This window comes from Gadus chalcogrammus, chromosome 23 (assembly GCF_026213295.1).
Source record: "Gadus chalcogrammus isolate NIFS_2021 chromosome 23, NIFS_Gcha_1.0, whole genome shotgun sequence".
Lineage (NCBI taxonomy): Eukaryota > Metazoa > Chordata > Actinopteri > Gadiformes > Gadidae > Gadus > Gadus chalcogrammus.
In genome coordinates, this window is record NC_079434.1 from 14,820,218 (window position 1) to 14,848,193 (window position 27,976).

Consider the following 27,976-nt stretch of genomic DNA (forward strand, 5'->3'; position numbering starts at 1 on the left):
CACTCTTATTTTCTTCTTCTTTGCCCTAAACCTGGGTTCCCATGGTACCTCCCATCATTCCACTCTGCCTTCCCATAATCATTTCAAAATACATATCTACAAACACAAATGCTTTCACATAAATGGCCTTTTTTGCTTCTTATCTCTGGAGTCGGCTGTTTTTAATTTGATTTTAATTGCAGCATAGTATCCATATATATATATATTTATTGATAGGGGAGCTAACTTTGAGAGAAAGGTCCACCTCGCCCTGCCTGAAGCCTTGCTAATCAGTGAACTCAGCAGGAGCAGTGATTGGCCGGAATGGAAACCCACACACTTGGGGGGGGGGGGGCAGGTTTTTCCTGATCCCCATCGAACCCCCCTGGCCCCCTGGGGAAAGGGGGGTGTCGGGCTGTGGGCTAAAGTCATGAGTTTGCTTTCCCTCCTTCAATTACTTACTGAAGAGTCGCAGGACTCTCGCCCAGAGAGAAGCACACTGAACTCCACTCTGGCCTGGAAGTTACTATAAGGACACATGCACACAAATAAACAGAAACACGGCCGCAAAGGTACGCATGCACGCACACAGACACCCGCACGCACACACAAACACACATGCAGGCACACACATCATTTTCACCGTTTTTGCGCGTGTGTTTGTGCCACAGTCTGTGGGCGTTCAACTGTGTGTTCATGTGCAGGCACGGAAAGCATCAAAGCAACTTTTTCTAGCAAGGACAGGAATTGTTAATCCTTCAATTACACTTTTCTGTGATCATTTATGTTTGGATTAATATTTTTGCTGAACTAATTATGCTTCACAAAGAGAAAATACAAGGGAGAAAGTGGCATGCGGTTTGTTTTATTTAATGGATACATATCATGCAAAATAGCGGCTAAAGCCACATTGAAATTGGCGAATTAATAACTTTATTAAGATTAATAAGACTTCTGAATTAAAGCAGTTGAGATCCTACTTTCAAACTTTGAACAACTTAATATAGCTCTCTTGAAACATCTCCGCAGACAGTGTGAAGTAGCCTAATTAAATGCGTTAAGCTTCAACTTTGGGATGTTTGTTGCCAAACTTGAATTGGATGTATCGGAGAACCTTACAGTACAAAGCACATATTTCTGGAGAGGACAAAAAGAAGAGTCGGGAAGAAAACAAAACAAACCACACTTGATAAAGCCATTAAAGTTTTGTTCGTTTACTGTTGGTAGTTCAAGGCCCTGGGTGCAGGCTTAATAAGCTAATAGTTTCCAACCTGGGTAGGTACCTGTTGGGAGGAATTAAGTCTCACAATAGAGTAAAAAACACACACAAACACTTTTTTATCGAGATAAACGAATTGTGTGTTGTTAGCCTAGACCAAATGTGAGCAATGGCATTTTTTTCCAATAAGGAAAACATGCAGGTTAGAACATTTGTGTCTCTCTGCTTGTTCAAGTTCAAGTTATTTATTAAGTCAAATGCGCTGCCTGGAGAGCAGATAGATAACAGCCCTTACTTGCCCGTACATCCCATACATCACATGAGTGTTGTTGGTTTAGTTTTACTGAATCTGATAAATACAATGTCTTTGGATGGAGAACAGGCAGGTATTCTGTACTTCTAGGCTTCTACTTAAATGTCTTGTTCACGCCTTGGGCAAAAAGGCCATCGTTTGTGATGCAATCATAGATTTTAAAATCGACATGTTGAAGCGATTCCATAGTTGACCTTTGACACCACATATTGAATAGATAATCGATGAGTGCTTGTCTTTTTGCTTTGGTGGTTTGTGTTTTACAGCATTGCAGAAAGTGCTACGATGTAGAAACAGGAAATATAGTATTATTAAAAATATATATATTGCATATGCCAAGATCTTTGGCCAGTCTGACTAGACAAGATTTCAGTCTGTGGCGAAAGACGGGTTGGGCCTCAGCTGTCCTGATGTCAGTGGGGAGAACCTTCCACCACTTTTGAGCCAGGACAGCTAAATATCTCGATTTTGTCTCGCTCCAGCTGGGAACCCCGCGAGGGGCGAGAGTAGCCAGACCATTGTTGAAGGACTGAGGTGCATGACCATGTAGGTTGAAGACCTACAACACACCTTTACCAGTTTATTCACCACCATATTGTTGCTTCAATGGTTCCTCTGGATGCAACTATTCAAAGTAGCATTCCGGGACCAGTCATCGGTAGAATGACTGTAGGAAGGGCTGTGGTTATGCCAGTCGTTTGAGCGGAGGTGTCTGCCAGGGCTTGCAGGTTTTATGAAGGCAGTGCATGAGGCTGCAGCAGTAACAGCAGTGGAGGAAAAGGAGCGATCCCAGTGTGTGTCTGTTTGGTTGTTGGCCATGTCAGTGGCTCACATCTATTTCAACCTGGTAGTCGTGATTGTGCCCCAAGTGCCCTTCTTTACAGACATTCATAGGTATTTTCTATAGTAGTTGATAAATAACTGAAATATTACAGTATTACAGTGGAGATGTGGCTTTGGGCATAACTTTATTGACATTGTTTGCAAATGCAGCGAATGCAGTTTTCGAGGATGCCCTCATGGAGTCAATAGACTTACCGTAAGGGTTGCTGACAATAGACCCTGGTATAAGAATGAACCCCTCACACATTATGCAGCCTCCCTTCGTGGCTGTACTGCCACAATAGTATGGACACAGATTGTAAGTTTTCATGTTTAAGATTCAGACTGTGGTACTGAAAGTGTGGGGGCGAGAGAATGAGGAAGAGAGTTTAGATTTTTATGCCATTTGTTGTATCTTACTTTTTATTAAAAAAAAATTATTGGCACTTGTTTTACATTTTTTTTTTATCTACTTTCACAATGTACAGTGCTTATTTCCGGTACCCATTAAGCCCTTTCTCTTTTTGAATTATAAAGAAATTAAGGATGTGGAGCGAGAGAGACAAGGAGAGAGATAACGAGAGAGTGAGAAAGAGACATGTCCAAAATATTGACTGAATGTGATCAGTAGCATTTTCTTCTAATAGTGTGTCAGACTATGGCTAGCACTATTCAGAAGACATCTCCACCATCTCAACCAACACACTCAAGCGGAACAGCAAGAATTGGCCTGGATGTGTAGAAACACCAGACTTGGCTCCCTGCGCCTACCTTCGGTACCGGATTGAGTCCTTCAGAGGGGAGGGAGGAGGGGGCAGCAGAAGAGAAAGTAAAAAAAATATAGGAAATCTGAGAGGAGGCAGAACTTTGAAGGAGGCTTGGAGGAGGACAAAGTAGAGAAGAAAGTAATTTGAAAGAGGAAGAAGAGAAATGGTTTGAAAAAGATTATGAAGAAGAGGAAGAGGCCCAAGAGACAAGATGAAGATGAGTATGAACAGAAAGGGGAGGGCAAAGTAAAAAGAGAAAAAGATGACATGAGAAGGAGGAGGATGAGAAGAAGGAAGAAAACACGATTGTGGGGAGCAGGAGGAAGATGACGATGAAGAGAATAAGGAGGATGAGGAGGAGCTGACGGAGGAAGAGAAGCAGGACAAGATGGAGAAGAAGGAAGAAAAAGAGAAGGAGAGGAGGAGGAGGTGGAGGACAGGAGGAAAGCAGAAAGGAAGCAAGCAATGCTCTGAAGAGATTATAAAGAGAAGTTAGAAATAGAATAAACTTTTCTGAAAGATATGGAGATTATACAGAGATAGAGGAGAATAGAGGAGTCGAGAAGACCAGGAGTACAAAGTCAGGCTTATAAAACACAAATGAGTCCGAAAGAAGGTCTGACAGGAGGTGGAGAAGGAGGGGGATCATGAAGATGAGAAGGTGGAAATTAAGGAAAGAAACATTGGCATGGTGGAGGAAGGAAGAACAAGTGAACCATCATTAATTCATGATAAAGTTGTTAGAGCTTCCACAGTTTTACCCCCAGCACTACCATCAGGACATCCTAATGATATGACTAAGAACGACTCTACTTTGATTTGTATTTATGTGCTACTTTTCTTTTTTATTCCTTTGTGACTTTCCAGTCACATTATCGCGTCACTGTTAGTAGAAGTGATGGATTTGAATAAAACATTATTTCACGCATATTTCTGGTGAATTTTGGCTTTTCTTTTTCACTTGTTTTGCTTGTATGTGTCGTTCCTTGAGACCTGACTTTAGGTCTATCAGGCCGTTTTTCTGGTTCACCAGGTTGAAACAAAGTATTAATTCAAATGAATACTTTGATTAATTTAATCAGGTTGGCAATTCGTTTGGTAAGCCTATTTCTTATGCCACTACCCTTGATTAATTAGAAATGAATAAAGCTGCGTTGGCAGTAATCTTTGGAATGCAGGGTGCTAAAAAGCAAACAAATACTTAACAAGGGAGGGGCCGTGTTTTCCCAAACACATCCAGTGGAAGTTGTTTTTGAATGAATTCTTGTATCCTTGAATTAGGTATCCCAATCTGTCCCTCCAATAGTACACAGCACACCAGTTTTTAGTCCACATTAAAAGAAAAATCTAACTTGCAGGAAATACATTTTATTTTCATAAATATACTTACAAATTAAAAATATATTAAAGAACAGACATTTTTGCCATTATCCACACTTACCTTGCTTATTTTTTCCAGGCAAAACCGTCCTAGTTCGAATATTATAGAATATATAGACCTTCCAACAGACTGGGAAGGTCTCATTATACATTTAAGATACAACCTGTTCATATAGTGACAATTTAAAGTGGTTTATGCTTTTACAATTCCTATGCTTACATTCATTCTCAGATTTTATGATACATTGAATTACTTTCATTTATCTTCTCAATGCTGTGAAACGCTCCATTCACTTGCATGGGCCTTCCCGACTTCCGGTGGTGAATTATTTTTCGATAATTGACCGTTTCTAAGCATATAATGACTGCTGTCAAGGAAAGTGGGCTTTTTGCCTCTGATTCGCGTCTTTGGTATCACTCCACAAGTAGTCCCCTAACTTACGACTGGTAAATTTAAAAAGACACACCGTGTGAAGTTATTTTTTCAGTTTGGCAAGTAGCCTTGTAATAAGCGGGATAATGTATGGTACTTCACCGGTCATTATCGAAAATAAGCCCCTTCAGGGCGAAGCAAGAAACCTCTGCTTCGCGTCGGTGTCCTGTTCGCCCTGTCGGGGCTTATTTTCCCGATAATGACCGGCGTTCTATACATTATCCCTTGCATAAGTTTAGGACTTTGGGCCAAAACAATCCAAACATATTATTTCCATTTGTTAAGGCCAGAGTAATTGTAGATTTGACCTCTGAACTAGCCTTATCTGCATTCATACTGTTTCTCTTCTGTGTTTGTTCCCTCACGTTGATAAATGCCAGCCCTGTTCTAACAATAAACGACGCTCCACGCTCTCATTTAAAGGCCATTTGAGGCGTCGTTGGAACATAGCCACATTTTCGTGAATAAAGACTTTTAGTTAACATCCCTCGTTGACAGAACGCGACTTAATGTGACCCTAACTGTCTACCGTGGCGAGGTGCTAAATGATTGGTGATGATTGCACCATTTGCATTTGCTGCACATTTGTACCGTGGCTCGGGAAAAATAATGGCAAGAATGCGTGTTGATGGTATCAATAGTGAATTGTATTGCAGTTTTTTAATTGCTTTTTCGCTCTTGTGTTGAATCATTGCAATCGGATTTTTATGAGAATGATGTGACCCAGTGGGAGACATTTAGAACATTTCATTAATAACAACAAAGGCATTGATATTCTGTGCTCCGATGGAACCTTCCCCGAAGCCGCTCTCATAGATGAACCAATCGTCTAAAAGATCATGTGGGCCTACAAAAATAAATTGAGAGATGATGAACCGAATTCACTTACAAATAGACATGTAAATATATATGCACGTGTGAAGTGTGTGCGGTTGATGGCTGCTTCAAGCAGGCTCGCCTTGCAGGAGTCCGACTCCTGACTACACTCTGGGGCTGGATGAGGTTGCATCCCTGTGGTCCATTGAGGAATTAATGAATGCACACAGGTTAAACCAGCCGGCACCACACACACACTTGAAGATATCTCCGATATGGAAGCATGAAACCAACTGCTCTGACTGTAACAAAACATAATCTCTGTTGAAATAAACCGGTTGAAACAATGTCAACTTGTGTCCTGGTCATCGGGAGCCCAGAAAAGCCCCCACGGTGGGGTGTGTGGTAGGGTCCATTGCTACCATATATCCTTGTGGTGTGATATCTCCATCAACGGTTCTCTTCTTCACACCTCGGAACCAGTGTCTTGGCTCCCGCCAGGTGAGAGTGAGAAACGTACCCTGATTACCGTCACGCAGAACAACGATGGGGGCTGCCGCGTGGAGCTACCGATGATAGGATGTCATGGTTAGAGGGCAACAGAGTATGTCGATGGAAACGTAATAATGAAAACAAGCAGCACTGGGGGGTGAATAGGAGCTGTCTTTACAAGAACTGAGCTGGACTGCAGTGGAAGACTGAACCATTTTCAATTATCTGCCAGTGCTGACGGTTGCAATTAAGTGTGTGTGCAAATGTAAAGGCAGGCCAAGAGATGGAGAGAGAGAGATATATAGATATATAGAGAGAGTGTGAGATAGAGAAAGGGAGATATATAGGGGGCAGAGGGAGGGAGCAAGAGGTGAGGAGAGAGTAGAGTAGGAACAAGTGTAGGGGGAGAGACAGACAGACAGAGGGGTGAATGAGAGAGGGTTGGAACGAGAGAGAGGGAGAGACAGAGAAAGCATGGGAGGGATCAAAATGTGCAACGTATGTTTCTGGAAGCGAAAACTTCTAACCCAAGTGCAACTGTTAATGTTTAAAGGGGACATATTATACCACCAGGTGTGAGTGTGATTAGCCTTACAAGTCGTTTCGAAAATCTGCCCCATATGACATCACTAGTGGGCGTGTCCACCTAGATCTGTGCGTGATAGATGAGCAATGTTTACTTCAGTCCACCTGGTAGGCTGGTAGATTGATCTATCCAGCACAGATCTAGGTGGACACGCCCAATAGTGATGTCATATGGGGCAGATTTTCGAAATGGCTTGTAGGCTAATCACACTAATACCTGGTGGTATAATATGTCCCCTTTAAACAACCCATCCATTGCACTTTTAATGTCTGGCCTACAGAAGGAACAGAAATCATCAAGGCGCTTCTTGGGGAATTGTAGATGTCGGCAAAAAACTTTTATGAGGCAGAATCCGAGAATACCTCTCCATGTGTTACTTACCGGCGCTATGAGGCACCGTTGCTTTTTTGTGCTCTCTCGGTAGAAAGGTGTCGCTATACAAGTGGCAGAAGCCTGCACGTTTAATGTTTAATTACTGCAATCGTGGAGCTTTGTGGAGTACATCCTTAAGTTGTGTTAAAGTATTGAGTAATTATTAAAGGGCAGTATGAATAATATGTATTGTTATTATTATAGGAGTCAACCCAGCGTGTTTGTTTGTGTGTGAGTATGTGTGTGTGTTTGAGTGTGTTTAAGAATAGATGGCAAACTGCTAAGTTACTTGCTAATGAACTGTGTCCGTGGGTGGGTGGACAGGTTGGTGTTTTGTGTTATTACAAACAGACACATTCTCCATGGGAGGGTCAAAAAAAGCGTATACATTGTCAGGCTCTTTTCATTTATCTCATTGTCCAGACTGATCACCGTCAACATATCCAACTCATTACAATAGTTTATTGTACACACAATCACACACAGAAAGACATACGCTCGCTCGCTCACTCACTCACTCACTCACTCACTCACTCACTCACTCACTCACTCACTCACTCACTCACTCACTCACTCACTCACTCACTCACTCACTCACTCACTCACTCACTCACTCACTCACTCACTCACTCACACAAAGACAGACAAACACACGCACACACTCGCATACAAATACACAGACAGACACACACACACACACACAGACACACAAACACAAACACACAGAATCACACAGACACAAACACACACACACACACACACACACACACGTGCATAACAAATGTCCACATAGACCTCAGAGGACAGATGGCCAACATGATAATTGAAATGCCTGGGGCATACAAGACAATGGACACACACACACACACATTGAGTTAAACTGGCCAAAAAGGTGGTTCTGCATTCGGTTTGACTCTATTGTATCCTAGTCAACATTTATGAGACGCAATCTTAACTGACATTCAAAGACTGGACACTTGCCAGTAGACAACATCTGCTCAATGCAGCTGGCACTAACTGACTTAGGTCCACCAATTAAACTAACAGTCATGCGTTTAATTATCTACAATAAGCAAATAACGCTTATAGTGTTCTATTATGCCAACTCAATGCTAACCTAATGTTCACTTAATTGAGGGATAGCTAGATAGATAAAATCAATCATATTTACAGGCATTGGCTCTGTGAAAGAATACTCTCCCTCTCTGCATGTTTTTGTGTTTGTCTGTATGTCTGTGTGTGTGTGTGTGTGTGTGTGTCTGCGTGTGGTATAGCCGGATAAACATGTTGCACTGCAGTTGTAGAACAGTCCCGTCTTCCTCCCTACGAGGCTTTGTGCTGACCCGACATACCTCCTGATAAGGCGATAATCGCTCCTGAAAGCACCAAGGTACCAGCATCAGTCCTCTGTGCCTTCAGGGGCCAGAGGAGAGGAGCGATCTGCAACCACTTCTCCTTCCACCCAGCAGATGTGTGTTTCTTAGGGGACCGCATCGACATTTGGAGGAAGTGCAATGAATTAATGCAAGAGACATGAAATTGAAACTGAGATGAAACTTGATACAGATTCGTTGGGGATTAACTGTTTCTTTTCAAAATGCGCCACATTTATGTTAAAGCCGTAAAATAAATGTAGACATTGCGCAAAGTCACGCCCTTCTTATAAACTTTCCAGAAAAATGATCTTATGGTTTTTCAATTTGTGACATGTGTGTGCTTTTGTCCTTACTGTAAAGTTTAAATAAATCAATTCAAAATGCTCCCACAGCAATGTGTTTTTCAAGGACAAATTTGCCGTGGTGAATTTGTTTCAGATTCATTATACAAAACCCTCGGGCCATTGGTGGGCCTTGAATCATTCCCTATGCACCATACCTTGAGCAAGGCACTTACATGCGTCCAACAGCCACGGCGACACAGCCCGTGCTCTCTGTGATTCATCCAGCGGTTGAAACAACCGAAAAATCTACTTAATCCGATTCAGGGATTAAGTTGATTACAAATTGAAGTGATTGGAAAAATAAGCGGTTTGTACTGCTGATTCATCCTGTTATAACACAGCATGAGGTCTGTTTTAATTATGATAAATGAAAAAAAGAAATTAAAGAATGAGGTTTGGGCGTTCAGCACATATTGTGCGGAAACACTCAAAGATAAGCAGGTTGCGAGTGTGAATCTCTCTACCCACATTGGACTCTCTGTTGTTCATCATTGATGTGACATGTCTAGAGTTCCTACCAGATCTTTTTTCTTTATACTTGGAGCTTGAGGGTTTATGTGGGAATGGAGTCAAACTTCTGTGTGTGTGTGTGTGTGCGTGCGCGCGCGACGGTTGGTGCTGTCTGGCTGTGAAGATCCACTGAAGAACAGATGTCTCCAGTTGGAGGGAGATTGGAGGGGAAGAACAGGCTGTCAGCCATTATTAAAAATAACAACAAAACACAAAGAAACGTAAGCACACGCCTATTCACTCACTCACTCACGCACGCACTCACACATATACACACACGCACGCTTACGTGTGTGTGTGTGTGTCTGTGTGTCTGTGTGAGAGTGAAAATGTACTAGGCTCCCCGTATTACTCTGCGGGGAGCTTGATAGAATTCATTTGGGTACGTCGGGGCCACGCTGACTTTATTAGACGTATATGGATCTGGTGAATCCTGCAGGAATCATCCAATTATATGTGAAAACCCTCCAGAGAAGTTAATTTGGAGCAACGCCACAGGTAGACCGATCTGCCCCAAGGGCAATCCACGGAGTGGGGAGACTTTCCCACTGTTAAAACCCAGAGTGGAGCACAGGCTTTTTAATGTGGAGCGTACAACTTCGTTTCCTTTTCCTTCTGTCGCCGGCACGCAATACATAGACACATTAACTTCCCTCCATCCATCCATCAAACCATCTATTCATCCTTCCGCCAGAACCCAGCCTCCATCGTGTTGTCCATCAGACACAGAATTGGTTTGCTAATCCTAAACAGAAGAGCATTAGCAGACATATAATTTTTTCAAGCTGTCATATATTTCCCGGTTGCGTGTCATGAATGAGTTATAGGCCAGAATCTTAAGCCTGTTGCCGCAATCTGCTGCTGGCAACCAATACAAATGGGTTCTGCTTAGCTCACTTAGCTTGCTTTTAGCAACCGGCTCTCAATTTCTCCCCGAGATCTCGACACGAGAGAGGAATGTTTCAAACCTTCAAAATGTTTCAGACAATTTTTTCCATGCTCTCTAATTCATCCTTCTATGAACTTTATTGTTGCTAGCTCCTTCTTTTCATCCCATCTCTATGCTAATATTCCTCCTTTTGCTCACACCTAGCTCATGAAATGAAGGGAGGAGGACCTAGCATGCTAAGCTATCGTGAAGCGCGTCTGTTCCCTTGTAAACACAGACATCTCTAGAGTGATTAATTGAACGCGTTCATGCATTTTACGCTTCCATCCCTCTCTCTTCCCCCAGGCCTAAGGATGGCTTTTGAAGATTTGGAAGGGGTTCAAATTATTTAGGAGGAGAGCAATAGTGATTTACACCTGTGTGTGTGTGTGTGTATGTGTTTGTGTGTGCTGCGTGTGTTGTGCTTGTGTAGACATACATGTATGAGAGAGGGAGGGAGAGAGAGTTTTTAATGTGTGTTTCCTTCTGATAGGCTTCTCACTGGTCTGTAACGGCTGAAATTGTATTTGTCAATGGAGCCATCTTGGGACAAACAGAGCTATCTGACGCAAGATAACACATTTGTGTGTTGGCATTTTTTTCTCTGTTGCTGCACATTGCTAATCTCAAGTATCACTCATCTGGACTGAGGAATTTATTCTCTTTGAAAGCCCCATACAGTGGGAAGACTTAAATTGTGAAATGTCTCACTGTAAGTCCTGGATATGTTAACAAATCACGGAAAGAGAATATTACTTAACAGAGACACTCTCTCTCTTAAAGTGGATGGTTGGTAAGCTAAATTAAAACTAATACTGCAACTTTAGTTTTCAACCTTCTTTTATGGATTTTCTCCGTTTCAAACTCTTGTTTGATGACGAAATTTGTTCATTCTTTATCAGGGTTTATGCATCAATCTATTCAAACTTTTATTAAATATCGAATTACCTAATTAACCTTCTTTCCCCTCCTTAAAATAGATAGATAACATTTAGAGTACGGGACACTGCTGTCAAGTTTCGATAAATGTCACATTTGCACGATTAAAGACTTTGAAGGAAAACTAAAGTGACTAGTTGAACCACCGAATAATCAAAGCACTTATCTTACACTAACTATATCAGCCGAATTATCCCTCATCCCTCCAACTTCACCTCTTTGGGGTCTCAGACCACTGGCATTTAATGAAAAGCTGTGGAAGTGGCCTTTCAGCTATATATATATATAGTCCCATAATAGTCCTATCACTTCGTCCAAAGTAATTGAATAGGCTCCCGGTATCCAGGCTTCCCATCGTGGAATTACCTTGGACAGGACATTACCATCACCGGTGGAAATATTACACCACTGTAGTTTTAATAATACAGAGGTGCATGGGTGAAAAAGTATGTGTGTGTGTGAGTGTGTACGTATGTATGTGATGGGGTGAGGGAGTGTGGTTGTGTAATAATGATATTGGAATAGAGAGTGTGAGGTGAGATTGAGTTCATAGTTGAAATAATGAGGGTGTTAGGTGAATTCATATTTTTGGGGCCTGGGCTGGGGAATACATGAATGGGAAAGGTAGCCTCGATAAGTTCCTATCTGCCAAATGTATGCATATTTGACATCCGTGAAATAGGCCGGAAGCAGGGAGGAAAATATTAATGTAATAATGAGCAGACTTGAATGGCCATTACTTTTTTTTCCTTCTCTCCAGCTTGTTGAATAATGAACCCTATTAAAACAGGGGTTTGTTTAAGACACGATTTGGCCGAAAAACGGACCGAATCTATGGAAAATGGATTTGATAAATGGCAAACACATGAGACGAATATTTTAAAGTGCAATATAGCTGTGCATTTCTGTTGTATTGCAGTGCTGAGTTATTACAGAGCCCTAGCATGATAAATGGCAGAGCAATCTATCTTGTGTTTATCGAACTGTCCGACACACGATTTGCAATAACCTTTTATCTTTCTCATTTCATTTCTACATTCATTATTACATTCAATGCACTTAATTATACTAGCAGTTGGAGAAGCGACGGGGAGGGGAGATGAGATGAGAGGGATATTTTCTCCCAGAGGGAAGAAGAAAGTCTGATGAGAAGACTTCAGCGGAAGGGCAAATGAGCATATTGGGGTAGGTGGCCGACCGGCAGACAATCATTATGGATTAAGGGGTACCAGGACCTCAGGCTTCACAGAGTCTGGAAGTATAACTCAATAGGATACAACATGGCTGCACATGCACACACACATGCACACATCCACGGACGCATGCAACCACATGCACACACGTACACACACGCAACCACATGCACGCGCACACGCACACACACGCACGCACGCGCGCACGCACACACACACTGGCAAACCTACACAATCATGCACACTGACACTCACATGCACACTGACACATACACACGCACGTGCTAACACATTAGTAGAGCAAAATAACCAGTAAAGAAAGCCTTGGATTTGCTGCCACAAATCCAGCTTATATTTCGAACGGCCGTCACAACAGAGAAAGTGCCGCTGCAGCAAAATCACAATGGCACAGGGAAGAAATGAAGGAATCGGTTGAACTTTGTGAAACAGTGGAAAAAACTGCAAAAATTGGAGGAGGGCTTGGAGAAAGGAATTAGATGGATAGTCAACCTTGTAGTGTGAAAGAGAGAGCAAGGACAGAGAGAGTGAGAGGGTGAGAGAGAGAGAGTGAAAGATAGATACTGAGCGAGTGAATGAGAGAGTCAGAGAGAGATATGTTTATGTCTAAATTATCTAATAATGAGGATCATTGATTTAGGAACAAAACAACTTTTTAGTTCATTAAAAAAAAAGCTCTCGACGCTAAATGCAGTCTTATAGGAAAATTAAGATACATATATGGCACACCTCACTTCCCCAAACCTGTATTGCTTTAGAGCAATTGCAACAACGAGAACACGGGGTGTCATAATTCAATGAGTGGTGGAATTGCCTATTGTAAAAGCAATCTAGACCCGGCAACCTCAAGCTTGTAAAAACGGACTCTCAATGGATCTATTAGACTACAACTAGAACATGTCTTATTTTAAACAGCGGTCAAACAAACTTCATGTTAGATAGGAACATTCATGTAACTATGCCTTACTCATGTTTATTTAAAAGAAAAGGCAGATATTTTCCATTGCCCCTGGTGCTGCACGGCCTTATGGGATATCCAAGACTGATCAGAGTTCAAGCCATTGTCTCCTTGAAAGTAAAATGTAGGCCCAGGATGTTTCTTGTGCTTCTTACTTAATTTGTACAGTCATACGTCGCCATATATCCAATCTACTTAAGACGCACAATCGCAATTGAGACACACAAACATTTCTACCTGTTTGGAATTCTTAGGAACCACACTGTGGATATTGGTTTTCCTTGTCAGCCAGAAGGCTTGTGTTGGGCGTCTGTCCCAGCAATACAAGCTCATTATGGTATGGAAAAGCATTATAACTGATTAAAGAATTGCACACAGCAAACAATCAAAATATCCCCTGAAGCTCAGAATGGGCTTCGTTATAAATGATCAAATACGCCCGGTAACAAGGACATTCTGTGCCAAAGTCTCGCCTCGGGACCACAACAGAACGTTGTTTATAAGGACCAAGATTGTGGTGTACAATGCGTTTGTTTGGGAAAATTGCTCTATGGTTTATCCTCCACTAGAGGTCAGCTGTTTTTTTTTGGCTCTTTTTTTATTTTAAACGGGCATCTTCTCAAACATCTCCGACTGGGACCCTCGGGGGACTGTCAGAGCAAAACAAAAAACTCCTTTGCCGTGTCAAAGGACATAAGTGTGACAATTCAACACGCAATATAATACATGGCCTACTAGGTTACCTGAGTCCACTGAAAGGGTACCAAACAGAGTAAGCCCATTTTTAACATGCTGTTAAAGCAGTGTTTTATTGAGCAGTAGAAGGAATGAACACCAGAGAGACATGGTGTGTGAGAGAGACAGAAAGAGACAAAAAGAGTGAATGAGAAAACCGTGGGGAATGAGTGGGCATGAATTCCAGGAGCCAGTATCTGTCTGACACTGTCGGCAGAAAGAAAATCCACTTAAAGTATGACATTTCTGTTCCTTACCATAATCTAATGAATTTCTTGGTTTCTTTTTTTCCCCTCCTGACACAGAACACCCTGTGCACTAGAGGGAGACCAGAGTGTGTTCAATCAAGATGGCCGCCGGAACAACTAATTCCGTTTGGATTAGTCATTCCCGCTGCCCCACAGGCCACACCTCCCCGGACATGTGCTGTGGCTACGCCCCCTCGTTAGTGGCTGGGTGTTCTGTCGTTTGTTAATGAGGCACACCGGCGACCACCGCGACCTCCTCCACGTTATCTCAAAACAACCCATCCGTCAGCAGAAACGTGTGTAGGAGACTGTTAATGAAGCAGGTACTAATTACAAATGGCGACGACGGAGAATTGGGGTCGTCCCGCCATTTCAGATAAAAGAACATTGCTAATGTGTCTGGTTGTCATCATTCAACTTGAGGCATTGTGGCCCAAAGCTCTTCACAAGGTGATAAGCAGAAATTCTATCACTATAACGAAAGACTTTTTATATAATTATTGTTACAGTTTTCATGACTTTCATTTCTGTCTTTTCTTTCGGGCTCAGAAACTGCTGATTCAGATATGACCCTTTTTTTCTAGGTCGTAAAATAAATGTCCAAGAATGCCAAATCCATATAACATATCTAACTTGTCTTAACACTGACCTCTATGCATACACCTGGGAGATGAGAATCTGGAATGTGCTGAAAGACCTTGGTTTTTTACATTAGCCAAGACTGCAACTTTAAAAAAGACCAAAATACATATTCCAGCCTGATAGTTCCATTGTACGTTAGTTATTATAGCCTTGAGGTTGTTGTAAGGCTTCAGAATGTCTTCAGTATAAGTTTTTACCTGCTTTAAAATAAAATACAATTCCACCTCACAATGTAATTAGCCTCGCTGTGTGGACAAGTACAATGAACCGAAGCTATTTCCACTGAGAGCTGAAGACAGCACGCAGCATACCAGTGTTCACGTTGTCCCTCTTAGTTGATCCGCTGATCAAAAATCAATCTAGCAGGTATACGCTCGTCCAATGCAAATATGGCTACTTACCGTGCATCAACGAAACGATGGTCTGATTCATAATTCCCTTTCACTAAAACCACAAAACGGTCTGCAATCAACAGTAAATACTTTCGAAAACGAGCCTAATAAGATTCATCGTCGAAAGTCGAAACTTAACACACCAGAGAGAAAACATTTCAGTTTGAATTCACAGGAATTCCGCCCGCGTCTTTCAATTTATGGAAAAAACAAAAAAAGTAAAGAAATGGCGCCACTTAAGCACACCTTGTTCCCGGTGTTTTGTCTTCTTATTAGAATAATGTGTTGGGGGTTTACAGAGAGCTATGTGGAGAGCATTTTTTGGAGTGTGCACAATATCACGAGAAGAACGTTTCCTGCTGTCAGCAGCACATTTCTGCCCTGCGTGTGCCGGGGACGGCCCTGGAATATGAAGTAGATTAATTTGAGTTTAGAAGAGTGAAAACCTTTTGAGGGGCCGGTTGAAGGGGGTGGAAGGGAGAGAGAGAGAAAGAGGGAGAGAGAGAGAGAGAGAGGGGAGTGCAGGGAATGAATAGCAGACTGGTGAAATGGAGAAATAAAGCACCCGATTGCTATTTTTTGCATTACTTTCTCTCTCTCTCTCTGTCTCTGTCTCTGTCTCCGTCTCTCCCTTTCAATTAATGACTATCTCTCGTTCTTCCTTTCTCTCTCCCACTTAGTGACTCTCTGTCTTCCTCCCTGTCCTTTCTCCCTCTCTTTCGCTCTTCATCTCATCTCTCTCTTCTTCCCTCTGCCTCCCCTTTGCTCCCCCCTCCTCCCACCCTCCGTCACTCCGTCTCTCTCCCACTATTTCTAATTGTCACCCCTTCCCTTATCCATTTCTTGTTCCTTTAGGCCCGTTTAGTTAATTAAGGCCATGAAACATTTCAGAAACCAATTATGCCTTGACATTATTAAAAGACCACGCCACCTTGTAAGAGCTAGATTCTGTCCCTCTCTCTCTCCCCCTCTGTTCCCGTCGCCGGAGACAAGGGAACCCTTTTTAACCGTGGCGGACGTCGGTACAAGGGACTCGGATCCACGGACTGAAGAGTAACATCAGCATATTTCAATATCCTTTGTGTGGGTGTTCTTCTATTCTTCTTATCAGTTGTGTGCGAAATTCTGGGACTTTTTCATTGTGCTGATAATGTAGAGCTGAACATCTACGGCGATGGCTGAACCTCCAGCCGCCTGTCGTTCGGGGTGGATTTTTGATTAAGGACAAAAGCGAGTCGGGGATCAGATAATGGGCCGGTATTGCAGGCACAGATACGGTCTCTGTTAATTTTCGGAGTGAATATTGCACCACGGAAACCTTTGGTAAATAATTCTCAACGACAGAGCCCATATCAATATCACATGTGTTCATTTACTGTTTGCTATGACCAATTACAATTGGGGCATTTAACAGACGCTTTAATCCAAAGCGACTTACATCGGTTAATACTCACATTGACACACCGATGGCAGAGTCAACCATGCAAGGCGACAGCCAGCTCATCAGGAGTAGTTAGGGTTAAGTGTCTTGCTCAGGGACACATCAACACTCAGCTAGGAGGAGCTGGGGATCGAACTAGCAACCTTTCGGTTAAAAGACAACTGCTCTACGTCCTGAGCTAAGCCAAGCCGAAACTTGACCTATGACCATTTAGGAATTCATGATTTCTTCATTATTTTGACAAAGCAAGTACATACATATAAAGCGAGTACATATTTTGGACATTATGGAGCAAGATGGCCACCGGGTCGGGTTAGGGTTCACCTGAACCGTTCCACTACCCAGGCCTCCCAATCAAACTGAGAGGATGGTATTCATACTGCTGCTATTGTGTGCTTGGACTTGTTCTGTTTCATCTAACTAAAATATTCAACAGGCTTTTTAATGGGAAGCTTTGTGCTATTCTACAATACAGTTGTTTATGCCAGCAACGTGCAAATTGAAAGCGATGCTATGGACAATTCTATTCGACTATAAATAATGTGGATGTGACGTGGGGTGTTTTAATCTGAAATAAATAAACTTCATTATCCTACTAGTTAATAAGTTGTTGGTTTTTGCAAAAAATAAGTGGATGAACCAAAAATATCTTTCCCAGCAGCTACTTTGTTGAATCTGTCACGATATAATATTTTGAAAGCCATCTGAACAAACGCGCACACGCACGTAGAGAAGCTGGGCTACGTAGAATTAATAGGTGGCCATCAAGAACAAGCCCCTTCCGGAGAACATTAAAAAGCAATGGAGTTATTTAAATTCACTAAGAAGTTGTGGTCATTAAAACAAAGGCAATTTATTTCCTCCCCTCTTTGCCTCATCAGAATAAATATGTTTATTTAATCCCCTCCACTTCACAGTGAGCCTCATTTGGCACACAGTGGAAACTGTAGGGCCAGTAGTCTACGCGACGCTGAGAATTGTGGGAACAAGCAGATGCTAATCAACACCTTGTGTGAGTCGAGATCCTATTTTCTCAACGCGCAAACTGCGTTTTGTCCCCAAAAAGCATGCAAAAGGAATTGCGCTAATGTGGATTACCCTCACTCCCTGTCATGTTGTACTCCGAATATGCTAATCGTCCCTGGTGCGATTGACACCGAAGGTCATTAATTAACATAAGTCAATCCTGCCTCGCTTCATTTGGGAGTGAAACGTCGCAGGTAGCTAGCTTCTGCTCTCGCTCTCTCGCTCTCTCTCTCTGTCACCCAGTACTTTCACAGCGCAGGAAACAGGAACACACGTACCTGCCCAGTCAGCAGCGCGCCTCGCCGTGTAATAAGACACGCTCAAAGTAGATCGTTAACACACACACGCGCGCGCACGCATGCACGCACAACACGCACACACTTGTTTTTAAATACAGGATCTCAGCCTGACCAACTTTATTAGCGTTCGTCCTACACAAATGGTCGTCAGCAGATAGGAAACCCAAGCAATGAATTGTCACAAGAGGAATAATCATTGAGGTATAGATCCGTTGATATCATTCAGAATCAGCGGCCCGAGTTTAAAATAGTCTTCAAGTTTCCAAAATAGTCATCGTTTTTTGAGCACACCTTAACAAAAATGTAAGAGGGTGGACAAAAGTAGAAATCTACCTAATACTGTATTAACGTACTTGAGATCACCATATGCTAGATTCGTGAGTCTGCATATTTATATATTGATATATACATATGTATGTATACATATACTTGTAAAACAGGGGGAGGGGTCTTAGTAGTGTGTGTGTGTGTGTGTGTGTGTGTGTAGGTGTGTGTGTATGCGCCTGCTTGCACACGTGCGTGTGTATGCGAGTACAAGTGTGTTTGTGTACAAGTGTGTGTGATGCGTGCGCCCTGTATGTTTGCTGATGGAGATTGTGATTGCGTATCTATGCATCTCCATCGAAAAACACTCCACGTTGAGTAGGGAATGAGTTGAGTTCATTCTCGGGTCTATTCTCAAGCGAGGAACAGCATGCTCTCGCTCAGCGGGTACAGATGGACTGAGCTGAACTGATGGCGCCAGAAAAACAATCAGTTATTTAAGTTATTAAAAATGATTACATTGTCATTAAAGTCATTAAAGTTATTGCGGCCATAAACACTATGGCGGTAGGCTACGGTGAGTTAGAGCTTGATCCGCTGCTTTGCATCCACTCTGTGCTCCAGCACAGTGCCTTGCCCAATGGTTCGGGAAGGTTTATGCATCGCCATTGGTGTGATCTGACTGTATAGCCAGGGATTGTTGATATATATGATTAGATCAACTGAAATCTGATTTTCATGATCGAGAACTTCAAAGTTGTTGATAATGGAACACAGTGAGCGAATTTCAATTCAAAAGATTCCCCATTCAATAAATTCCATAATTTCTAAGTTGTGTATTATGCACTGACATGGTGAGTAATAGACACGTTTTCGGATGTATGCTATGTTTTAATGTCAAACTTGGAATAACCTGTTCCCCTTTTCTCTTTTCTCATTGTCGGTTGTTGATTAAAGTTTCCTGGGCTCCTTCTATAAAAAGCATAACATATTTAATCTGTTAACATCGGACCAATTTACCAATCAAAACAAGAAAAAGTAATAAGCCGCCGTACTAAAATCTCTTCCCGTCGAAATATAGATTCTTTATAAAAACACGAGAGAGAGAGGGAGAGGGGGACAGAGGGAGAGGGAGGGAGGGAGGGAGGGAGACGTTTGTTTCCTAGATTGTTCTCACCTCAACAGTCCCAGGAAGTACAACGGAGAAGATAATAATAAACACATGAACACAACAAGATCTACTGAATCCAAAATAACGGGACTGCAAAAGAGACACACCTGTATGTGTGTGTGTTTGGGAGGGTATGTGTGAGTGTGTTTGTGTTTGCGTGCATGCCTGGGTGTGTGTGTGTCTGTGCTTGCATGCCTGGGTGAGGGTGTGTTGGTGTGCACATCTGTGCATGCGCACAAATACTGCACCGCAACTAAGGAAAATTGGTGTGTAATCTCAGATCCAATTATTGGTCGAGAGTTGGTGTTTACTTGTTAGTTATTAATTGATGAAGCTTTGCTACCTTTTCCCCTCAGTTTTGCTGGCGGCTGAAGGCTGAGGTATGTTTTTTTGCTTGAATCTATTTACCTGTTTACGGCACACTGCTTGGCTGAGGGAACGTTTGTTCATCCAACTGAGTGTACAGACACCACCGTTTTGTGTTCCTGGCATATCGTTCCTCAGGTTTCGTTCCGTTCTGTCGTTGTGCACTCTGTAGTTGTGTGAACAAATATGTGTTGAAAAGTGTTTACGTTGAATTACAAAAGCACTGACAAGGCCAGCTTCAAGCATATATAGAATGTATAGAAAGTATCAAATCTTTATCGACTGGTGTGTGCACCAGTAGGTACCAATTTCCTGTGTTTTGACTAGACATGAAAGTCAATCTTGGATAGCCCACTAAATAATGTATTGCCATTGTCAAATCATATCACATATTAAACTCTTAACTTGTTGGTCTTAACATCTCTCTGTCTCTCTTTCTCACACAAACACGCATGCTTGCACGCACGCACGCACACACAAATACACACACATGCTTGACCGCACTCAAGTCATATTTATATTAATAATTAAACAAGGAATGACAACCTTGTCCAAACTACTGGTCATTTGTATCCGCTAATGATTTCCTGTTACTGTGCCAAACTGTACGTAAATAATAGGGGTGGGAATCCCTTGGCACCTCACGATTCGATTCCGATTATGAGGTCAACGATTCGATTCTGAAGCGATTATCGATGCATCTCAATGCAACAATTATTTTTATGTACATTTCCATGCGTGATTTTCAAAAATATATATATATACATCTGGGTTTGCTACTCAGTTTGCTAACCACTTCCTACTTTTGTGATGATCATTAAAGACATCAACAGATGAATTAACTTATCTAATATTTCATAAGAGAAAGCTTTTGTCACAAATATAACTTTATATGAACAATGCAATAATCAATGCAGCTTGCATTATTACACAATAGATTAGTAAAAACGATTTTTTTTTCGTCGCAATTGGCACTCTGGCAGCAATATAGCAACAAATAACAAAACAATCCCATTTTGGGAGAATTTCACACACACCTCAAGCAAAACTTCATACCCGAAAAACGAATTAAGTAAACCAACCTTGAGTTGCAAAAAATAGGTTTCAGTTTTATTTTCTTTCTAATCTTTCTTTTCTATGTCATTGAAGGAAAAGCTGCTCTTGAATTAGAAGGAGTTTTTGTGTCTGCCTGTGAGTTTGCGCGCATGCTATGCGTAGGCTGAATCGCAATCGTGTCAAAACAAATTAGATTGGCCAATACACACTGAAGATAAATTCAATAATCTTAAAATGACAAAAATTATCCCTCTCTGGCGAACAGAATGTTGCAGCAGGAATTTTTTTTTTTTTTTTAAATTCCGATTATTAATTTATCTGCATCGAGACATATTCGTTCTAGCGAGAATCGCGATGCATCGAAGAATCGATTATTTTTCCCACCCCTAGTAAATAATAGATACCGTATTTTCCGGACTATAAGTCGCGTTTTTTTTGTAGTTTGGCTTGCCCTGCGACTTATATTTCGAAGCGACTTATATGCCGAAATTGTGCTTACATAATCTTCGGCCGCAAGATGGCACCGTCATTCATTAGGCCTACAACTGAACGCTGCAAGCCTACTGCACCACCGAATAAATTATATTCTCGTCGTCATCGTCCTCAATGTCCTCCGGTTCAACCAAAGCTACCCCAGCCTTAGCTGCAATGTTGTGCAACATAGCTGTCACACATATCACAGCGCATGTCTTGGCCGGCGAAAACTGGAGCCCTCCGCTGGAATTGTGAAGGCATCTAAAGCGCAACTTCCACCTCCCGATCGTGCGCTCAGGTTTAGGACCGCGGCGCATACGCGTCCGGTGGAATCCCGGTGTCACTGAATTCGGTATACTCTCAGAACTACGAGTGGGACCGACACACCTATTGCTATTGCAATTTTATTCAGTCTCTCCAGACTAAACGTTCTTGTTTAAATGTTTAAAAATAAATGCGACTTATACACCGATGCAACGTATATATGTTTTTTTCCTCGTCATGGAGCATTTTTTGACTGATGCGACTAATACTCGGGAGCGACGTATAGTCCGGAAAATACGGTAGTTGCTAAGTAGAGTAAAGGATGTAAAGAGAGAACAGTCTTAATACAATGGGCTCATTGTATTGTGCGTATTAAATGTATATATATATATATCTATATATATTAGTGCTGTCAAGCGATTAAAATATTTAATCGCAATTAATCACATTAGTGTCATAGTTAACTCGCGATTAATCTTCTATTCTAAATATCCTTTGATTTCATGCTGCTAGCCTTTTAATGAGATCAGAGAGTGTTGAGAAGGACAGTAATAAAATATTTTTGGTAAGATGGATATAAGAAGATAGACCCGCAGTGAATTCAACCCGGTCCACTTGACATTGGGTAGGTGGATGACAGTGGTAGGCCTACCGTAAAAAAATTCAATAGCCCAAGCTTTTATTTGTTTAATTCACATTCCTACCGTACGTAGGCCTATTCACACTCACACTCACACACACACGGTGGCGATCGGTGGTGGTAATTGGGAGAGTCGGGAGAATTCCCGGTGGGCCGTTAACGTTTCGGGGCTGTCGGGCTGATTACTGCGGGATAACAATATTGCGTTTATAAAAGCTCCTTGCAGCGCCGTCCGGCAGCCTGAGCTGTGCGCCCGCAACCTCTCACTCACTCAACAGCCGCAACACTCACAAACTGTCAACGTCGCAACCAAGTCTAATTTGTCTAGAGGGGAGTAACTGAGCGGCCCCTCCCAAAGTGGTACAGCCCAGGTTGGCCTTTAACTGTGATTGGTCAGAAAGACGTTACAGCTAATAATGACAACATTGAACTCTCATGCAGGATCGAACAGAGTGACACACAAACACACACACACACAATTTTAAGGAGTTTTTCACCCGCTCCGTATCCTTTCTTGCCCCAACAATTTCTAGCGGCGTGCTTGTTTTCTTTCTGTTGTAGCTAGATCCGGTATGGTGTTGTTGTTTTTCTAACGTGACTAGTTGTTGCTAGACAGCAGGTGAACAAACTACAATGTTCGCCAAGCCAAAAGAGCGTTAATCACGCGACAAAGAAATGAACGCCGTTAAAATTGGTTTGTGTTAACGCCGTTTATAACGCGTTAAACTGACAGCACTTATATATATATCTTTATATATATCGATATATATATATTTTTTCTATGCCATTATGTTAACATAATGGCATAGAAAACTATAAACTATCGCACATAAAACTATTGCATAGGCCTACTTGTACTTCAACAAATCTCGTCCTTTTGCTGATAAAGAGATGGTTTTGTACCCTAAAACTCTTCTTTACATGAGCACAATCCTTTTATCCAATGCACATCATTTTACAACTTGCTTAAGCTACGAGTGCATTACTTTAAGGGTCAATTTGTACTCGTAAAATGGCTCACCCTTTTCTGTCTGGACCAATCACAGTCTTCCCCACTAGGTGAAAAAGGAATGATATCGTTATCTGGAATTTTCAACAAAACTCCATCACACGCACACACACGCGCGTGCACACTCACACACACATATACGTCTATATATATATAGATAAATGCATACACGTGTTTGCACACACATATATACATAGACAAATATTATGTAGAAAGTGTAATTTGCTGAGGTGTTCAGTGAACCGGGAAAAGCATTAGAGAGGGTCCAGCTAAACAGGAGACCTGAGCTTGGGGCTAAGTGTGTTCAAATGATCAGCGAGCAGTGCCAAGCACCAAAACGACCTGTCAAAATGACCTGGTATCAGATAAGAGGTTGAAATTTAGCACTTGAAAACAAAAACTTTTTTAAGAGATATGTCGGGGACAAAACCCAGAACAAATGGACCAATGGGCAAGCGCAGTCAGGAGATATGGTTGGGTGCGAGCCCTGATGAAATTATTAAATAGACAAGTGGATGACATTGATGTTTCAGTTTTCTACCGGGCACCGAGAATCAAAGCTTTTCATGTTAAGGGTCCTCTTCCCTTGCCTCTTTGCAAACTAGTCTATTATTTCCACAGCATATGTTTTAGAAGCAGTAGTACTTTTTAGTAATGGTGAACTAGTGCCTCAGTGGGTGGGTAGTGACGTCGGATGTCGACCGCCCACTTGATGGCATCTACTGGTTTTGCCTCTCCTCTCTCCTCCCTATCAGACGCCTCTCGGCCCACTGGACAGATCTGAAGCACCCTCTCTGGGGAGGTCGGTCGTGCGTCTGGTCAACTCAGAGAATGAATGAACCGCCTGTAGTAAGCAGCCGGTCCTAGGAATAACCTCACCTGCTTTCTGGTCTCAGGTCGTGGGCAGGCTGCGATAGACCCTGTCTTTTCAATCTTCAGGCACACCTGACCTGTACCACCTAAGTGATACCCCCTAATACTGTACTACTGTACTACCTTCTGTTCAATTGCACCCTTCCTTGGGTTGGAAAGTTCAAGATGTACGGCTGTAAATCTGGACCGGCCGCGATGCCAGCATCCCTGTTCCAGAGTTTGAGGGACTATGCAGGAGCATAGCTACGAAGGCAGGGACTGGGTCCCGAAAGTGATGGGCAGTTTGGGGTCGGAGCACTGGGGAAGTGTAAGGTGAGGGTTGGGTGGCGTGTGTGAGACGTGTTTGTTACGCCATTTTGTTCCGGGGTCAGGTGATCCTCCACCAACGCCATCGCTATGGCCAGGGCCTGTGAAGGGTGTAGGCGAAAGGCCTTCTTCCATCTTCCACCTCTGAAACCGGCGATGGGCCCCGGCTGTGAGTCCCATGATGGGAATGTCCTCTGGGGAAGTGTCCATACCCAAGTCCGGGCCCCCCCACCGCTCCCTGGTCCCGGGGAGAGAGCAAGGTGTGCAACCCCGCCCTCTCCCTCCTCTCCCCATCATTGTGGGACGCCAGGTCCAGCCTGGTCAGGGTTTGTTTCTCCTGTGATTGGATCCAGCTCTCCTGGGGGGGGGGGGCTTCGATCATCCGGAACGCCCGGGCAAGCGGCACCTCCTCGTCCGCGACCATTTTCTCTGTCCCTGCTCAGGGACAGTCGAAGCAGACGCTTAGGTTCATTTCTGTTCATTTGCCCAGGACCCAAACAGGAAACAGGAAGTACCAACATGTGTTCCTCTGTTTAATTGGCCTACATATAGCGGCCCTATGCTCCACAATTACACTCTTCAGCATGTGGGTGTGTTTCGTGAAGGAACAATGAATGAATAAGAACCACGAGAGAGCACACAATGAGCTATTTCAAAGCGTTTGCCGTAGTTTGCAACGGTTCAGTGGTTGAAAAGACTTGGCATTTGTTCAAAGCTGACAACTGTTTCATTGTTTCTCTTTGTGGCATGATAATTACTGTGTATGAGTAGTGTGTTAATGTGCTCTACATGATTGCAATGGGTTTTGATTTCGTTTTTTGACAGGTTCTCAGTGTAGGCATATGGTTTTCGGGATGGCACTACAGCAGTTTGAATAAAGTTATTATTCTTGTATCTAAATGTCAACGCTTTGCATTGGTGAGAGAGAGGGAGAGAGAGAGGGAGAGAGAGAGGGAGAGAGGGAGAGAGAGAGAGGGAGAGAGAGAGGGAGAGAGAGAGAGAGAGAGAGAGAGAGAGAGAGAGCATTTTTCCTGACAGTGTGTCAGATTGTGGCACAGTCTCCCTCCCCTCCAGGGGGGATATATCCCCATGTCCCGTGTGCTCTTTAGCAGGAACGTCGAGGAACGGAGGAACGTACCACCTACAAACACCCGCGTGTGCTCGGGGTGGGGGGACCAGGTGGTGGGGGGATCAGGCTGACTGTGCGAGGTGGAGAGAAAGAGATCCCGCAGCAGCAGCAGTCAAGGCAGCGCTACTGGGGGAGCTCTCCGTCCGCTGGAAACGCAGGCGGCAAGAGTGTGCCAAAAAGATTCAAGTCCAGCGGAGTGTTACCACCGAAGCTCTGCCTTCTTTTGCCATAAAATATATTAATTTCTCCCGTTGCCACCCTCCCCTTCTGCTTGTAAGGCAGTCTGTATATTTGGAGAGACACGTTTTTTGGGGAGTATAACAACACAAGTATACGTCGCTGCTCGCGTTATGACCGGGGCGGTTCGCTGGTGGTACGATTCTTACATCATCTCTTTATTTGAGAGAGAGAGAGAGCGAGAGAGAGAGAGGGAGGGGGAGAGAGAGAGAGAGGCAACGTCAGAGAGAGTGAGGGAGAGAGAGAGAGAGGGGGAGAGAGGGGGGGGGAGAGAGAGAGAGGCAACGTCAGAGAGAGTGAGGGAGAGAGAGAGAGAGCGCGCGCAGAACGAGCGACATATAGAGAGGAGAGAGAGAGAGAGTAAGAAAGGTCCATGCAGAGGCTCCTCTCCGCCAGTCCTCAACTAAAGAGCGGCGCTGCTAAGCTGTGTCTGACGGACAGCGCTACAGCCCCGTCCCCGCAGTTTCATTTCCCATCAGGCTGGCTCCGGGTCCTACCGCGCACGCATCGGACGATGAAGACGCACGGGGGGCAGAGACGTCCTGCAGTGGGATTCACCTTATTATCCGCCGTCTTATGGATTGTCTGCCATGTAAACAGCATTCACGGAGCTTTGCCAACAACCCGTAAGTTGTGCACGCCGTCTCGCCTTGTTTTTTGACGCCCCCCCCCCTTCCCCGGGTTGTCCGAGTGCGTCGGAGTGACAGGTCTTCTGATCGGTATTCCCGGCCGATCAGAATCAGAGCCCGAAGATTGCAGACGAGTTCGCTTGTCTGGTGTAACGTGCAAGAGCTGGAATCGATCGGGCTTCTTGTTTTCCGATTGGGCTGTGCAGGTATCCTCGCTGGACCAGGCTGGCTGAGGGGAGCTGTGTGTACAGGCTGGGGACACTTCTACTAGTGGCGTAGATCTTGCATAATTGCAGCCCCGATTCGCCTGTGATTCTGGATATTAGTTATGCGATAGGTAAACAGGGCCACCCGTGCGGTTGTTATCCAATCTGTTTGGGATGTACTGTCTGAGTTGTTGCAGTCCGGAATGGGTGAGGCGAGGGAAAGTGACAGCCAAGCGTTATCTCTCACAACACGCAAACAATCGCTTGCCGGGACCGTCTTCTGGAAACATGCAAATCATAATTTATGTGTGTGTGATTTTTATAACTTCCATTAGAAGAATTCCGACTTTTATTTTTTTAATATAGGCTACATATGACAAAATTGTTTTCATTGAGACCAACGATTAAGTAAGGATTCCGTTCTTCGGGCGTACGGCAGGATTCCGTAAGCCGATGCCATCGTGGACATTGACCTATTATATCAGCACTGATCGGTGTCGGTCGAACAACAGTCCTCTCTGCTTTATTGCTATTCATATTTCAAACACAATCCCCCAGAACATTCCACAACAAGCATGCTCTAATGAGGAAAACTCCAGCGCTGTTGCTCCTCTTCACTCATCGTGCATATCAAACGTCGGACTGGGCTTTTGAAAAGTTTCCATCTCTTTCCCCCACTTCATTCACTGGCCTCATTAGCCGTTTCCCCAGCATCCCGCCTCACATCACGTTCAGAGGTCTATACTTAATCATGAATATGGCTGCTTAATTGCCTTTCCCGCATTCAATTTGAAAGACTGAAGGACCCGGCCCATGTGAGTCATTGAAACGCGCGCCAATATATTTTGGGCTGAGACCACAGACCCGCGCCCGGATAGTACTCAGTCAGTCAGCGTGTTATCAAGTGTCACTCTGATACAATTTTTATTCGGATCGGGTTGTTGCTGACGCTGGGGCGAAGGAGTCGGAGTAGTGTGGATCGGTGTGACCGATTCCCCCGCTGAGTGCAAGCAAGGGCTTCTCCGGTCCCAGATGGATGCATGCGGGCCGCCAGTCATTAATCATGCCTTCCTTCAGACAGTGGCCTGAAGATACTGGCTGTCCTTGTTTGTGTGCCCATGTAT

The 27,976-nt window shown here is 43.4% G+C and overlaps 1 long non-coding RNA gene across 1 annotated transcript in view; it reads left to right on the top strand.

The window, feature by feature from the left end:
- The window catches only part of LOC130376995 (uncharacterized), a 49,275-nt gene extending 33,928 nt beyond the window's left edge, over positions 1-15,347 (top strand). The window contains exon 3 of the long non-coding RNA XR_008894117.1: positions 14,486-15,347. This is a non-coding gene — a long non-coding RNA (uncharacterized LOC130376995). The remainder of the gene's footprint in view (positions 1-14,485) is intronic.
- Positions 15,348-27,976: the final 12,629 nt, after the last annotated feature.